The following is a 15,924-nucleotide window of genomic DNA, read 5'->3' as shown; positions in this document are numbered from 1 at the left end:
TGAATACTTCGACGATTTAGAGGAAAATGCTTATCAATATAAATATTTCATATATTTAAACGGCCCCAAAAGTATCACTATAGAATTGATTTTTCGTTGCAGCCCTTTTTACTCGCTGTGACCAAAAAGAAAGCTTCAGAAACAGCCTTTTGTAAAACATTCGTACTTCACACTTTTTCCAATGTTATTTTCATACTTAAAATATTTCACAAGATTACAACATAACCAATCCATAATCAGGAACCACCTAGGTTCTACCACCTACCTACAACTACATCAAAAGTACCACCTACGGATCTCAAAGCTGAATACCGAGTTGGCAGCGCCTAGAACAGCAGTCAGCAGCTGCTCTGCAAGTCAATGCTCGTCTTACTGCATGCAGAATGCCGCATTCCAGATATACACGTGAGATTTTTCGCTTAAAGTTACTATGTAGACATCGCCGATGCCTACAACGCCAGATAGCAGCGCTCAATGGCGACTCAGAATCCCGAACTATCTTGTTTTTTTCGTTAATCCTACGACCCTGAGGGTAAAATAAATAAATAAATCCATGACATGGGCGTACAGGGTTTAACGGTAGCTGAAATGCTCTCTTGGTGGCAAAACCCCAATTCCCTGCAACACAAGGACCGGTAACGATGTTCAGGTCGACGTGCGTTCCTTCCGGAGCTGACATTCAAAAACATATTCAGTTGGTTCAGTTGGTTATTAGAAAAGGAAAAGCGCCATGTTTTGTCAAGGAATGGGGAATACCTTGAGTGGAATTCGAAAGAAATGAAGTTCAATCGCACATTTTTTTCTGGTTGTGATGCTGCTTATGACGCATTTTCTTAGGTGTCCTTCAGGCGCGAATGCATCGACCTTTCCCGTAAAGAGAGAAGTAAAGATTCTTTTATTGAGTTTCTCATGAACACTAGAGTATACTCCTCCCTTCGCTGTTCCGCATGCTGCCCTGTTTATTTCTATAGCATCGGTATAGATGTGCTGTCACACGAAGCACATTCCGGATACGATGCATTCGGTAGGCAAAACACTCATGCCATTTAATACTTAATTGTGTTTTACTAGCCGGAACGCGATTATGTCTTGAAAAAGGACGTGGTTATTACATCTAGTGTCGTTTCATGATAAGGGAAAACGTATATTTGTCTTCAATTCAATGTCGCGAGGTGTAACACAAGGTGAGATAAAATCCTACCTTTGCTATATGAATATCGTAGCTCTTATATATTGCAATCAGCTTATGTATCCATGCTCACGCATATTTCACTCCATTTGTCTGCACGTTCACCTGCTAATTGGCAAAGATATAATCCTGGAGTAGTGGACCCGCTGGCGCCAGTTTCACATTTACTGACGCTAGGCTCGCGTCAAAAAGTGAACATGTTACAGGAAGGTTATAACACGCCAGGTTATAGGACAGGAAGGTTCAACCCCCGCCATTATGCAAGATGTAGAGGTAATCGGGAAAGTGCGATGCAGTGACCACAGGATGGTGAGGTCCCGAATTAGCCTAAATTTGAAGAAGGAACGCAACAAATTAGTAAGAAAGAAACCCATCAATGAATTAGCGGTGAGGGGGAGGGCAGAAGTGTTCAGGATATCGCTACAGAATAGATATTCAGCTCTAAACGAGAATGGCGACATTACCCTAGAAGCAATGAACAATAATTTCAGAGATATCATTACTGAATGAGCGGTAGAAGTAGGCGGAAGGATAGTTAGAGAGGATACCGGTAAGCTGTCTAAGGACAAGAAAGATTTAATTAAGAAACGCCAGAGTATGAAAGCTTCTAATCCAACAGACCAGATTGAATTGGCCGAAATATCAAAGCTAATCAATAAGCGCAAGGTGGACGATATAAGGAAGTATAACATGGAGAAAATTGAGCATGCTGTAAAGAACGGGGGAAGCCTTCAAGCGGTAAAGAAGAAATTGGGCATAGGAAAAAACCAGATGTATGCCATAAGGGACAAGGAGGGCAACGTCATCACGAATATGGACAAGATAGTCAAAGTAGCCGAGGAGTTCTATACAGATCTCTACAGTAGCCAAAGTAGTCAGGACCGTAAGGAGATTGACGGTAGGGAAAAACAGTCAGACGTTCCACCAGTTATGAAGGACGAGGTCAAGAAAGCCCTAGAAACTATGAAAAGGGGGAAATCAGCTGGAGAGGATCAGATAACTACAGATTTTCTGAAGGACGGGGGGGATATCGTGTTAGAAAAGCTGGCCACCCTGTATACGCAGTGCCTGGTGTCATCGCCGGTACCGGACCCATGGAAGAATGCAAACATTATCCTCATTCATAAGAAAGGGGACTCTAAGGACCTTAAAAATTACAGACCAATTAGCTTACTGTCTGTTACGTATAAGGTATTTACTAAGGTAATCGCTAATAGAATCAGGACAACCTTAGACTGCAATCAAGCAAAGGATCAAGCAGGTTTTCGGAAACGGTACTCTATTATCGATCATATCCATACCATAATCAGGTGATAGAAAAATGCTCGGAATATAACCAGCCCTTATACAGAGTATTCATTGATTATGAAAAAGCATTTGACTCAGTTGAAATCTCGGCAGTGACGCAGGCATTGAGAAATCAGGGAGTAGACGAGCCGTACGTGAAAGTGCTGGAAGATATATATAGTGGCTGCACAGCAACCATAGTTCTGCATAAAGAAAGTAACAAAATTCCCATAAAGAGAGGTGTTAGGCAAGGAGACACAATCTCCCCAGTACTATTCACAGCTTGTTTAGAGGAAGTGTTCAGAGACTTGGAATGGGAGAAGTTAGGGATAAGGGTAGATGGAGAATAAATACCTCAGTAATCTGCGATTTGCTGATGACATTGACTTGCTAAGCAACTCGGGGGATGAATTGCAAATAATGATTGGTGACCTAGACAGGAAAAGTAGACAGGTAGGCTTTAAAATCAACATGCAGAAGACTAAGGTAATGTTCAACAGCCTCGGACAGAAACAGCAGTTTACATTAGGTAGCGAAGTATTGGAAGTAGTACACGAATATGTCTACTAAGGACAGGTAGTAACCGCAGATCCGGACCATGAAAATGAAATAACAAGAAGAATAATATTGGGGTGGAGCGCATTTGGCAAACACTCACAGATTATGACTAGCAGCTTACCGGTATCGCTAAAGAGGAAAGTATATAACAGTTGCATCTTACCTGTACTCACCTATGGGGCTAAAACGTGGAGGCTAACCAAGAGAGTTCTACTTAAGTTGAGGACAACCCAGAGGGCTATGGAACGAAAAATGGTAGGGGTAACATTAAGAGATAGGAAGCGTGCAGAGTGGGTCAGACAAATAACTCAGGTTACCGACATTCTAGTGGAAATTAATAAGAAGGACATGAGATGGGCAGGACATGTAGTGCGAAGAGAGGATAACCGATGGTCGCTTAGGGTAACAAACTGGATTCCAAGAAAAGGAAAGCGTAACAGGGGGCGGAAGAAAGTTAGATGGGCTGATAAGGTCAAGAAGTTCTCAGGGGTCAAGTGAATGCCGCTAACACAGAACCGGGCTAAGTGGAGAAATATGGGAGAGGCATTCGCCCTGCAGTGGGTATAGTGAGGCTGATGATGATTATGATGATAACACGCCTGCACATAACGGGTGGAAAAATCGCAGGTTTTATTTACCAAGATATTCTGAATGCATATCCATGCAGCGAGCTTGTGGTGAGTGTTATCATTTACCTTTTTAGCTCAATGGTTAAAGCCAATGTTAGCAGAAAATCAAATAGTATATGAAAATTCGCTGAAATGGTAATCGAAACGGCCGATAAAAGTACGCTTGCTGTGGTTCACCATAGATACGTTGTCAAAAAAAGCACTTCTCGGACTCGATATATTCAGTGAAAAAATAACTAATGGCATTATTTTGCCACGTTGTTTAGTACCTCGAACAAGGCTTTACCATGAAAAAATTATTGTATGGTTGGCCTATTACATCTAGTCTCGTTTCAATGCAAGCCAAAACGCGCCGACGAAGATTAGTCAGATGTGAGATGCCAAGATAGAATGGTTCCATAGAATTCATCGCAAGACTATGAGTCGTGTGAAACCGATAGACACCTTCTGCTAGCATGCACAGGCGACAGAAACAGGTGAACAACAAACCCTGCGTCTCTCCATTCCGCTGCTCGAATTAGGATTTGGGTTGGGTTGTGGAGTGTAACGTCCCAACGCGACTCAGGCTATGAGAGACGCCGTATTGGAGGACTGCGGAAATTTCGACCACCTGGGGTTCTTTAACGTCTTCTCGACAGGCTTCTTCCTAGATAGTACACAAATTCAAAATGATGTACTCTGTGATGCAGTAACGAACTGCTCTAGCTTGCCTGTTTGCACACAGATACAAACCCGACGATTCCTGATACCCTGCGTAAGGAACTAAGAAACTACGCCACCGGGTTCTAGATTGCTTATTCCGATCAGCTTTCGCTGATTAAGGCGCTAAGCCGATAAGGTTAGCTGCACTAAATGATTTACGAATTAATATAGAAAACGTTGATGCGTTAACCGCTCTGCTTTTCGCCAAAAGAAAAGGATTGTGCGATACAACGAGACCAAAATGTTAAAGCCGATACAAAGTTGATCTGCTGTTTTTGATAGGGCAATATACAAGGACGCAGGTACACGGAGCAGATCGAAAACAACCAAGATATTGAAACTATTAGGATAGATGATGAGTACCTTTACATACATGTGGCATCGTGGGATACGACTCTAACAATGCAAAGTACACGCAGGTGTTGCACCGCTGAATACATCGAAGATATTTTATATGGTCCGAAGTGGGCGGTGAGACAGGCTCTATGCGTGTGCGCAAAATCCTTGTCGTGACAGGAAAGATTGCGGAAAGCGCTCACGTGCCAGTAACAACTGCGTATGTGTGAATTCGATCCCTGTAAAATGAAACATGAACCCGTGTACGATGCGCTATATTCTTTTGCATTCGAAGATAAGAGGAAGCTCGTAAGGGATACAATGATTAAAAACAATTTAAAGCGTTAGTGTGATCCGAAATCAAACGGATGCGCGAAAATAGTTGGATCACGTGCTGCAAGGTTCAGATTCTGGGATACATCCGTGTGCTGCAGTATCGGCTTTCGGTATTCACGCGACACGTTTTAATCTAGTGGCGCAACCTCTTTTGTTTCGGTTTTCCCAGCAAACAAACATATGTTGCGCTGCCGGGCCTAATGGCAAAAAGGCCACAATGAACCCTCCTGGGTCCACTAAAAGCGGAAACTGCATTTCGCTGGTATGATGGCATTCGCAAAGTGATCTGACTGCTCTTCACCGTCAACGCCAAGTTGACAGAGAGAACAGGATTCAGATAAATCATTGGCTCCAACCAAGCAGACATCTTCGTGAACAAAGGATGCACGTGGTCACCATCGGCCTCCTTCTGCCTCATTCTGGCTCGGCAAATGCCACACTCTTTTGTAAAGGAGCTCCAAATGGAATTGTCTCAAATTATACGCTGTCAAATTACCATTGTAGCACTGCCCATACTCTATAGGTGCCTCGTAGTTATCACACATTCTGTAAACTATTTACGCAACTGAAAGCTAGTTAAACTAACTTCAGTATATGCTTTAGGCATGTACTTTGTGCGAAAGGGAACAAGCAACAAGAACTCAACGACTGCCAATCTCTTTCGTAGTGAGCGTGTTATTCGTGCTGCATTCTTTCCGGCAGCAGCACATTGCAGGAGGATCGATCTCGGTTAAAGACCTGCCTGATGGCATGCAGTAAATGTAGAAATGCGCTTGCTGCTATCTTTTCAGATCCGACGGCTGCTTTTACCGCAACTTAAAAAAATCGCGCCCATCTTGGTTCCAAAGTGTCGGATATGCAAGGAACAAGATTATAAGTGCGTCCGCATTGGTTTACATGTCGAAGAAAAGAATTTCTGACCAACCTTATAAGTGTTTATATTTTCATTAAAGTTTATTGCCATTGAAAACGAACCGTACATCTGAATTGCAGCGTCTCAAACTAAGCATCTCAACGCAGATACCCGTATGAACTTACTGCTGATGCATTGCAAGCGTGTGGCTTCGGTGTGAGTCGGAGCACGTGGTTCGCCGTCCCATTTTCGGGCAGGTACCGTTTCGAAAGAAGTGCCGCTTCTGTAAAACAAGAAACATACTTATGAAACTTTTGAAACAAGATGAAACTGTTTATACTCTTCATTATAAATGCTTTGTGATGCTATGTTCTGTTGGTGGGGTTTAACATCCCAACGCAACTCAGGGTATGAGAGACGCCGTAGTGGAGGACTCCGAAAATTTCGACCACCTGGGATTCTTTAACATGCACTGACATCGCACAGCACACGGGTGCCTTGCTTTTGGTCTCCATCGAAAAGCGGCCGCCGAGGCCTGGATTCGATCCCGCGTCCTTGGGAGCTGTAGTCGAGCGCCGTAACCACTGCGCCACCCATTTTACAGATCATTATACAGACTTTGTGCAAGAGAAACGCATACATCCAAGAATACGAGTCAACGTAAGACAACCGCACACATTTATTCGGTAACAGGGACATCCGTTGAAGATTTATCACAAGCATTAGAATCAAACGCGTGGCACAAACATTTTGGCAAAAGATTGCTTGCCACACGCTACAGCTGCTATTTCTTCTTACCTGAAGCGAAATAATTATAGAAAGCACACTGTATTTCTAAAGTGGCAAGAAATTATATACATGTATAAAAGGTGCCCTTTTCACTATTTCTGTTCCTTTCTTCAGCTGAACTCCAAAAATTTAAATATCACTCGCTAATACGTGGCTACTTATCTTGGTTACGTGTGTTCGGAAGGGAAGGAACAAAGAGCGGCTTCTATGTATTTGGCGGAGACTAATAGTTGGTTCACAAATTTCTACAGCTACTTCGTAATCATCAGCGCATTATCTCACTTTTTGTTTAGATTTCATTTTGTATTCGTTCGCCTGTTGTGCGTCTAGTTGAGCGTTTGCATTACTGTGAGACAATTTCACTGTGGCTGTAGCTTTAAAGCTTTAGTTTCTCTTCACTGACGCGCTTTCCGACGTTCAGCATTTTATACAGGCGGTTCCTGCCTCGTATTCACCATAACTGCAACTAATAATTTTCAACTCTTCAAACATTTGAAAATATTTTTAAAAATATAATACTTGCAAATCATCATGCTTGCACTGGTGCTAAAACGTCGTTTTCTTTCAGCCAGGCACTTTCGGAAGGGAAAAATGTTTAAGCGAAAAGTTGGAGCTACCGATGTGGGCTATTCGTTTCCTGTCCCACGGATGGGACCACACACACCAACATGGTGGTTTTTCTGAACTTGGCCGCTGGATGGCGGCACCTACACAAAATGTCAGCGCCCATAAGAAAATATCTATGCGCTGTGACTACTACAATGACTGAAATATTCAATATCGCATTTACTATTTTTGTTATGAACAGAATCACTCAACACGTGTAATATATATATGACCTAGTAGTTGCTCACATGTCGCAAATTGTCGGACCCCCAAAATTTGACATCGTACGAACTGAAGCAGGGTTATTTTCCAGCCAAATTTATTAAATAACATATGATAGAAAACATAGTCTCGCATTATTTTACTGGTGTATTTGAAACTTAAGGAGCGTACACCGTGAGTCATATTTATATCATTAGGAGGATACGACGACTGCGCCATGAGCGTATTTCCTTTCGTTACCTAGCAAAGAGTTGCATGATAATGTATGATGTTTGAGCGTTTCTGCATACGAAATATGGCAGACGTGGCATTAAATGTCTAAATCGAAACAGTTTCTGTGTGTGCTGTTGTTCACAGAAATACTCTTTTAAAAATGGGAAGGTCATTATCAGTTTCAATTGTGAAAATAGTCCATTCCTACTTTCTGCCAAAAACTGCCCCTCTCTGCTCAGAGCTTTTGCCATAGGTACGGAAGAATGACGTACAATGACTGCACTGTTCGAGTATGTATTTTCTTTACTTTCGATGGCTTTCCAGGTAGCCTCCTTATAGGGTGATGCTGTTCGCGGGGTGACATGCATTCCACGAGCGACGGCTCTCCAAGTCATGCAAGGAACCATGGCACTACGTCCGGAGGCAGCACATGCCTTGCACTGCCTCCTGCTACATAAGAGAGAGGGAAGATTCGATGGATCAAACATTTTTGGAAACCCAATTACCCATTCAAACCAGTAAGGCTTACGCCCTAAATAGCGGCTACCATGTCGGCACGCATGCCCTTGTTCTTCGCAAAGGCATAGATATGACAAAAAGTTTGTTCATATGTAATACAGGTTCTACATTTTTAGACACACCTCCTACGAACTATTTGAAAGAGTCCGTGCTCCAAGTGATAAATAATAATTCTTTAAGTTGCATATCTGCCTACGAACGTGATTGCTACATGCACAGTCACTGTCAATTATGTATTGTTACTAAGAATTATACAGGCCTTTCTAATGGCGCAAGACTCAATATTATATACACGATAACTAAAGGAGCACTGATTAACGATAATGCCCATAGACAGCATTCACAAGTGACAAGTTGCAATTGTTACTTGATGCAGGAGCGTTTAAAAGCGATCATGTTTAAAAGACGTTGCTTAGCACGAGAAAAATTACGGCACTGCTCGCAAAACGGCGTGTGGCATCTTAGCATGCGGCAGCAAGAAGCTTTTGCCCAACTGAAGATGACAGCGTGTGGCTTCACTTCCACCGCATTGTCTCCACTGAAAAAGTAATTTTATCTCCTCCGACGATTTGAGGGTGGCTGTCAGGCGCTCGCAACCGACGCGCATTTGCAGCAAGCAAACATGACAACGTGTTGTGCACAGTAAAAATGAAAGTCGCGTTTTTTAAGTGTAAAAATTGGCATACGTAATCTGCGAGTGCGAAAATTTAACCGCCTCCCACTTCTAATGGCGGCTAGCTTTAAAAGCTCGCCTTTCGCAATATTCTGACCAGCTTTTACGTGGCATTCTTCAACATTTTCTGTTGTCTGCTATCTATCGTATTAGGCCGAGAAATCGAACGTTTTGTCCACAAAAGTATATTTTGAAATTTCGTCGGTGGGAAGATCGCACTTCCGCTGTTTTACTATTAGCCGGAGTTTTCCTTGTGACGCAGAAGCCTGTGGACTTAACATTACGGCGCCTGGCAAGTCTCATCAAGACTCTCCTTGTAACGGTGCGATAGGAACTAAATCCATCGATACCCTTGCATGCTGTCTAGAATACGCTACTGTTTTAGGCCAAGCAGGCGCGCTGATACCTCCGGTTAGCGAGGAATACATTAATGTCGTGCGGTCGTTTACATAGAGGGCCTGCTTACGACGCTATTCTTATGACTATGACTGAGATACCAGAAGCATAAATTACTGGGACTGTTTAGGCATGTAGCAATGTGTGTGTAGGCGAACAAGGTTCCACAAGGTCCAATCGATTTCTGGGAGGAGAGGTGTTGTGTTCAGTTTAATAGCGCATAAGCAGCTCAGGCTATCATGCGCCAAGCATGGTTGTAAGTGATATATACTATTTATTCTATAGTTTCTTGAAAACATTTCCTTCCTTTCAATAGCTGAAAACACATGATAGATCAACAAGTCCGCTTTCACTTAAAATAAAAGCTGGATGGAAAGGAATGTGTTCATCATAAAATTGAGTAAAATACTTTTTCCTTAGCTATTCAAATCTTGTGCATGAAAGTAAAATGTAGTTTAAGGTGAGTTCCTGCCTGCATTCTTCACACAGAGGTTTGGTTTCTGTTCTCAACAAAACATTGAGTGTCATGTGTGTGTGGCCAATGTGACCACGGCATAAAATCACTTCTATAAAAGTTCTTGATGGCGACATGATTTCCATTCCTCTAAAGTTGGCTTCATCAACTGCAGTCTATTATTTACCTCCCTACTCTATAATGACTGCCATTCTTCCTTTAGTTTGTTGAGCACTAGCACCATGCCGTCTCTGTACGGCATATCTATGTGCTTTATTCGTTTTTCATGGTCTTGTGCAGCGCAAAAGTCTGCTCTCTCATTGCCTCCAATGCCGACATGACTCGGGACCCAACAAAACGTTATTTTATGTTCTCGAGCTGAGGCTGCTGCTGTATTATGTATGATGTCTCCATGAAGTGGAGCAACTGTGTTTTTGATTTCTAGCTCTTAAAGAAAAATATGACAATTGCACACAAATTTATACGGATCGATCCAAGACAACGAAACATGTTGGAATTGCAATAGTGCACGGAAAATGGAAAAAAACCGTGACATTACCTCACTGTGCAAGTATTTTCACAGCTGGGAGGAGAGAGGTGGATGCCGCCACCTACATGGCGTTTCGCCTGTTTCAGTGAGGTTTCTTCGTGTATCATGAACATTGTCATATGGTAGTGACCATTCTGTCGGCACCTAACAAGGTGACTAGCTTGGTAGCGAACAGGAGGACTCTTTATTGAGCACACACGCGCCCTAAAATGAAATAAGTAACTAGCCCGTTACGATAGCAGCAAAAGTGCTCTCTTTTCGTCAAAATATACAAATTCCCGCTGCATTAGAAAAACTCAAATAAAGTCGACCAAACATCCATCTAGATAAACCCGCGAAAGGGGACTCAAACAACTGTAAAAATAGACATGGTTTTAATCTTTCCAGACACATCTCGGCACATCTTGCCGGCAAAGAAAATGATAAAGGGAGCACTCCGCGATGACAACGAGCAGAACTAAAGAGAAAAAGATTTTTCTGCGTGGTCAAAACGAAAGCTACCAAATGATAAGGCCGGCAGCAGGCGACGGTTAAAAAAAAGAAATATTGTCTACAATATGTCGCATCAGTCCTGTGCTCTTCTTTCTCTCAGAGTTCTCGGAAACTGTACTATAGTTTATAATCGAGGATATATACCCAATGTTTATACTAGACATTTATACTAGACATAATAGTTTTACTATCACGCCTCACGTTCTGAAATTACATTCTTAGAGTTGCATCCAGTAGTATACCCGCAGCACATGACTAGACAGCTCCTATTCAGGTTGCACCGAATGGAGCAGGAAAGTGTCTGCCCGCATCGCACTCTCCCGGCATAGAAGTGGGTTCGGCCTAGAATGCCGGTGAACTTTGGTGCGTTCACCGCAACGTTGATTGTGTTCGATGCAATGGTCGATAACCTACACCGACCGAGCCGAAACGCATAGCAACCGCCGTTCGCCACAGCGAACCGCGGTGGCTTGGTCTCTGCAAGTTCTTTCTAAGTCTCATATGAGCAAACCCATCGGTTGAAGTCCTTCGTCTGCTGTTTCGTGCACGTTTACACCGCTTAGTGCCACCGCCACCTTTCCTGTTCTAGTTCAGGCCACATATGCTTTTAGATCAAGAACTCTTATCCGAGTGTTTTTTTGAAGAATGAATATGTGGGAAAAATAAAGTTTCCTGAAATTGTGCATACATATCGGCTTGAATTCTTTGCCTAAATCTGTCGAAAAACTGAAAAAGCTGATGATCTGCACTAAAATTTCGCATCAGGAAGCAACGTAACTGTTGACAGTTTTTTACGTGCACTGACATTGGACTGCTCACGGGCGCCTTGGATTTCGCCTCCATCTAAAAACGGCCGCCGCAATCGGGATTCGATTGTACTTTTGGAAACAGAAGTCAAGCGCCGTGACCACGGCACCACCACGATGGGATGCATCTCTCTCACACACACACACACACACACACACACACACACACACACACACACACACACACACACACACACACACACACACACACACACACACACACACACACACACACACACACACACACACACACACACACACACACACACACACACACACACACACACACACACACACACACACACACACACACACACACACACACACACACACACACACACACACACACACACACACACACACACACACACACACACACACACACACACACACACACACACACACACACACACACACACACACACACACACACACACACACACACACACACACACACACACACACACACACACACACACACACACACACACACACACACACACACACACACACACACACACACACACACACACACACACACACACACACACACACACACACACACACACACACACACACACACACACACACACACACACACACACACACACACACACACACACACACACACACACACACACACACACACACACACACACACACACACACACACACACACACACACACACACACACACACACACACACACACACACACACACACACACACACACACACACACACACACACACACACACACACACTATATATATATATATATATAATGGTTGTGTATATAATAGCTTTCCTTTCACACACTGATTTAGCAATAAGAGAAGCAAATAAGGAAGCAATAAATGACATGTACGCGAATGAGGATGCACAAACGGGTTAGGCTGCGAGGACGCTTGAACGATCACATGTCAAACCATTGAAGACAGAGCTTACCCATTTCTAATTTCAAAGGAGGCGCAAAGGTCTCGGGTTGAAAGCCCATCTCCTTCGCCGCAGCAAGCATGAAGAAAACAATGACGAGAAAATACCCGCTTGAATCCGTACCTAAGTTTGAAAGCATCGCTTCGGCGCACAACGTCCAGGTTGGTTGCGCACCATTTTATTTCACATTTTTCCATCTCGCATCCATCTGCTAGGCAAGTTGGAGGCCAATTTGCGAGAGGGTTTCGAACCAACGACATACGTTGCTGAGAGAAGTGCAGGTGTTCACTGAGAAGTCAGACGAATATTGTGCCATAATTTCACAAAAACACAATTAAAAATACGAAAGTATTGACGGAATAAAAAACTTGAGGTTCCGAAAAACAAGACGTTTACAAGACGTTTAACATTTTAAGTTTAAAGTATTCAAGAAGCTTTCATTTTTTACCCTTTTAATCCGGATCTTTTCCCTCGCTTGCGACCGGGGAAAGCTGGGAACCAAACAGCACCATTCTTTTCGCACTTGACATTTGGACAACAACAAACCTTTTAGGTTAAGTAAAGGTCAAAATAATAAGGTTCGTTGGTATAACTACCACCTACGCCCAAGATCTCGAAAGATGTCTGGGAGCGGAGAGCTATAGTATAAACTGTTAACCGCTAAACGCCTCATTTGTCCCATTTAGGAGCTCGCTATTCCAACAGCAGCCATTACAGTGAGCAGACTTTAGAGCTTAGCGCAAACACATGCATTGTTCCCGCGCAAAAACGTGAAGACGCCAAAACCTTGCTTGTTTTAAGTGCGGATGCACGTTGAAGCTGCATGCCATGAAATATCGAAATTCATATATAATGTGTTCCTTTGAAACATTTATTGCTGCTGAGTTCCAGCCGGGGAAGAAAATATTTTTTTCGCTTTCCAATTGCAGGCACATTGAACGGCAGCTGTTACATTGAACAAGTTAATATAGACCCTATTTTACCAACACGTACAACCGTCTATTAAGTCTAAGACCTTGTCTCAGCCAGTTCGATAACGGCAGCGGAAATGCTCACCTTTGATGTTGGTCTGCATTAAGGAAAGTATGGCCAACAGTGGGCTGGAGTCCGAGTACCGTGTCTAAAGAAGCGTCAGCTGCGACAAAACGTGGAAATAAGATCATGTGTTGTCGGAAATAGAGTGTTTATTCATTCTCAGCGATCATCAGCCTGCGTGCCTCAGGTGTCACTGTCTGCGCAATCACTATTTTCCCAAATATAAACAACCGTCTACTTTATTCTCGCACGCCAATGATTAATTAAAGACAAGCCGCTTCGAATAAAAAACCTGACAACGTTGTAACCAAAGGAAATTCATCGAAGCTGCAGTCTAGACATTGTTTTTTTTTTCATATAAAATTTTCATGAAACAAACACAATTCGCCATGGTACCAACGGTGTTGTGAAAAGAGTACAGCGACCGTTGCCTGCTGCTAAGAATTTGTCGCATAGCGCTCGTCCACGTTTCTTTCCCTCCTGCTATGGCCATTCTGCCGCTCTCGGATAGCCTTCTTTCACGATTGTCATCTTTCAGAGCCTTTGTTTCGCACCACTCACAGACGGGAAGTTCTTCGGCGCTCGTCGTACCCTCCTTCCATGGCTCCTACCCTCGCCAGTGTTCCTGGAGTAGCCACCTTTCGGTTGTGCCATATTATACTCTCCCCACAACCTTCAGAACCCTGAGCCATCCTTTCGCTTTTACACTCTTAAACTTCCTTCTTCCCTAAATGTCGGGACGGGATTTTTATTACCCTTCTGCCATCTGGTATCCACGGCAGTTGCATGCTGGGGCTGCTTGGCTCCGCCACGACGTACCACAGGTGGTGGGTGCGCCAACAATGCAGACTACTACGCCAACGACGACATCAACGAAGCGCTGCGTCTAGTAACGGGCGCTTCACAGCCTCGTTCTAAAGAGCGAGAGATTTGGCCCCAGTGTGCTGTGTGTTTAGGCCTTCGAACACTCACCATCGGCATTATCGATCCTACGCTGGTTGTGTGAGCACTTACATTCGGATTGACGAGGACATCCGATCCAGAGAGTCCGGCTCTACCGGCAATTTCCATGGCAACGAAGAACCGGCACCCCCCTGGTGAATGGAGGTGTGCAAGAATTTAGAGAGCACATTAGGCTCCCGATTTTTACTTCCTCCACGAAAAAAGCAAAAAAAAATTTAGTACTCTAAGCTGTTCACGATTGTTTTCTCCGAGAATAGTTTAGCGATAGGCACATAAGATAATGATTGATTTCGGCCCCGCCGGGGTGGTGCAGTGGTAAGACGACCGACTACTCTCCGGAATACCCGGGTTCAAACCCGACCTCGGCGGCTGCGTTTCGATGGAGGCGAAACGAAGAGGCGTCCGTGTGCTGTGCGATGTCAGCGCATGTTAAAGATCCCCAGGTGGTCGAAATTTCCGGAGTCCTCCACTACGGCGTCTCTCATAGCCTCAGTCGCTTTGGGACGTTAAACCCCACAAACCAAACAGAACCTAATTGATTTCGAAGTTGTCAGTCTAAATGCTACAGCCGTGACTGCATTCAAAGAACGTTTTTTGCTGTTTGTGACACATATTTCAAGGCAATCAGAATGCTCGTTTCAGGGGCATTCGGCAGATATACATTCAGGAGGAAACGGGGAACTGCACAAATTTCAATAAGAATTTGGTAAAACATTTGCGCAGCCAGGAAATGGGACTGCACGCTGTTCGATAGTTCATGTCAGCAAAATACGTTACAAGCGATTACAGGCGCGAGAGACAGAGAGAAAATGTATATAGTGTGAATGAGACTAGCAAGCCGCAGCTGGCTTCCCTAGAAGGGGTCCGATTTGTAAGATGCACAGAAAATCTCTTTTTGCAGTAGGCCTATTTAGGTTGGAGATGATGTACAAAAATGCTGACAGTTCCACAACGTTGCCGTCATCCCAAGATACTCCTTTTCACGGAGTTATTAGCAAAATAATATTTCTGGCAAGTTTCTGGATCTTTGATAACTAGCAGGCTGGTGTGATTTCGTGTGGAAGAAAGCTCATGAAGTAAGAGGAGAGATGATTCTCTCTGCCATGGGAGCAGAATAACGATTTACATATATAGGGCACTTAATAGTTCGACGAATTCGAGGAAAGTGCTTATGAACATAAATTCTTCATATATGATTAGCTGCACCATAGTAATACGTACACGCATGATATTTTATTGCAGCTGTTTGTACCCGCTCTGAGCACAAAAAAAGCTTCAGAAACAAACATTTTGCAACCATTCGAAGCTCAGACCATTTCTATTATGCTTGCCAACTTACAATATTTAAAAGATTGGAAGATTTGTAACGCCATAATTAGGA

The 15,924-nt window shown here is 43.5% G+C and overlaps 1 long non-coding RNA gene across 1 annotated transcript; it reads right to left on the bottom strand.

The window, feature by feature from the left end:
* Positions 1-6,081: 6,081 nt before the first annotated feature.
* Positions 6,082-14,676, bottom strand: LOC146189156 (uncharacterized). The gene is made up of 3 exons (XR_014707276.1): positions 14,595-14,676; positions 13,602-13,680; positions 6,082-6,173 (listed from the first exon to the last, which is right to left on the bottom strand). It is a non-coding gene; the product is annotated as an uncharacterized LOC146189156 (long non-coding RNA).
* Positions 14,677-15,924: the final 1,248 nt, after the last annotated feature.

This window comes from Amblyomma maculatum, chromosome 5 (assembly GCF_055883805.1).
Source record: "Amblyomma maculatum isolate TAMU_Amacu chromosome 5, ASM5588380v1, whole genome shotgun sequence".
In the NCBI taxonomy this organism is placed as follows: Eukaryota; Metazoa; Arthropoda; class Arachnida; order Ixodida; family Ixodidae; genus Amblyomma; species Amblyomma maculatum.
The sequence above is the reverse complement of the archived record's forward strand: the minus strand, read 5'-3'. Positions and strand labels throughout refer to the sequence as shown.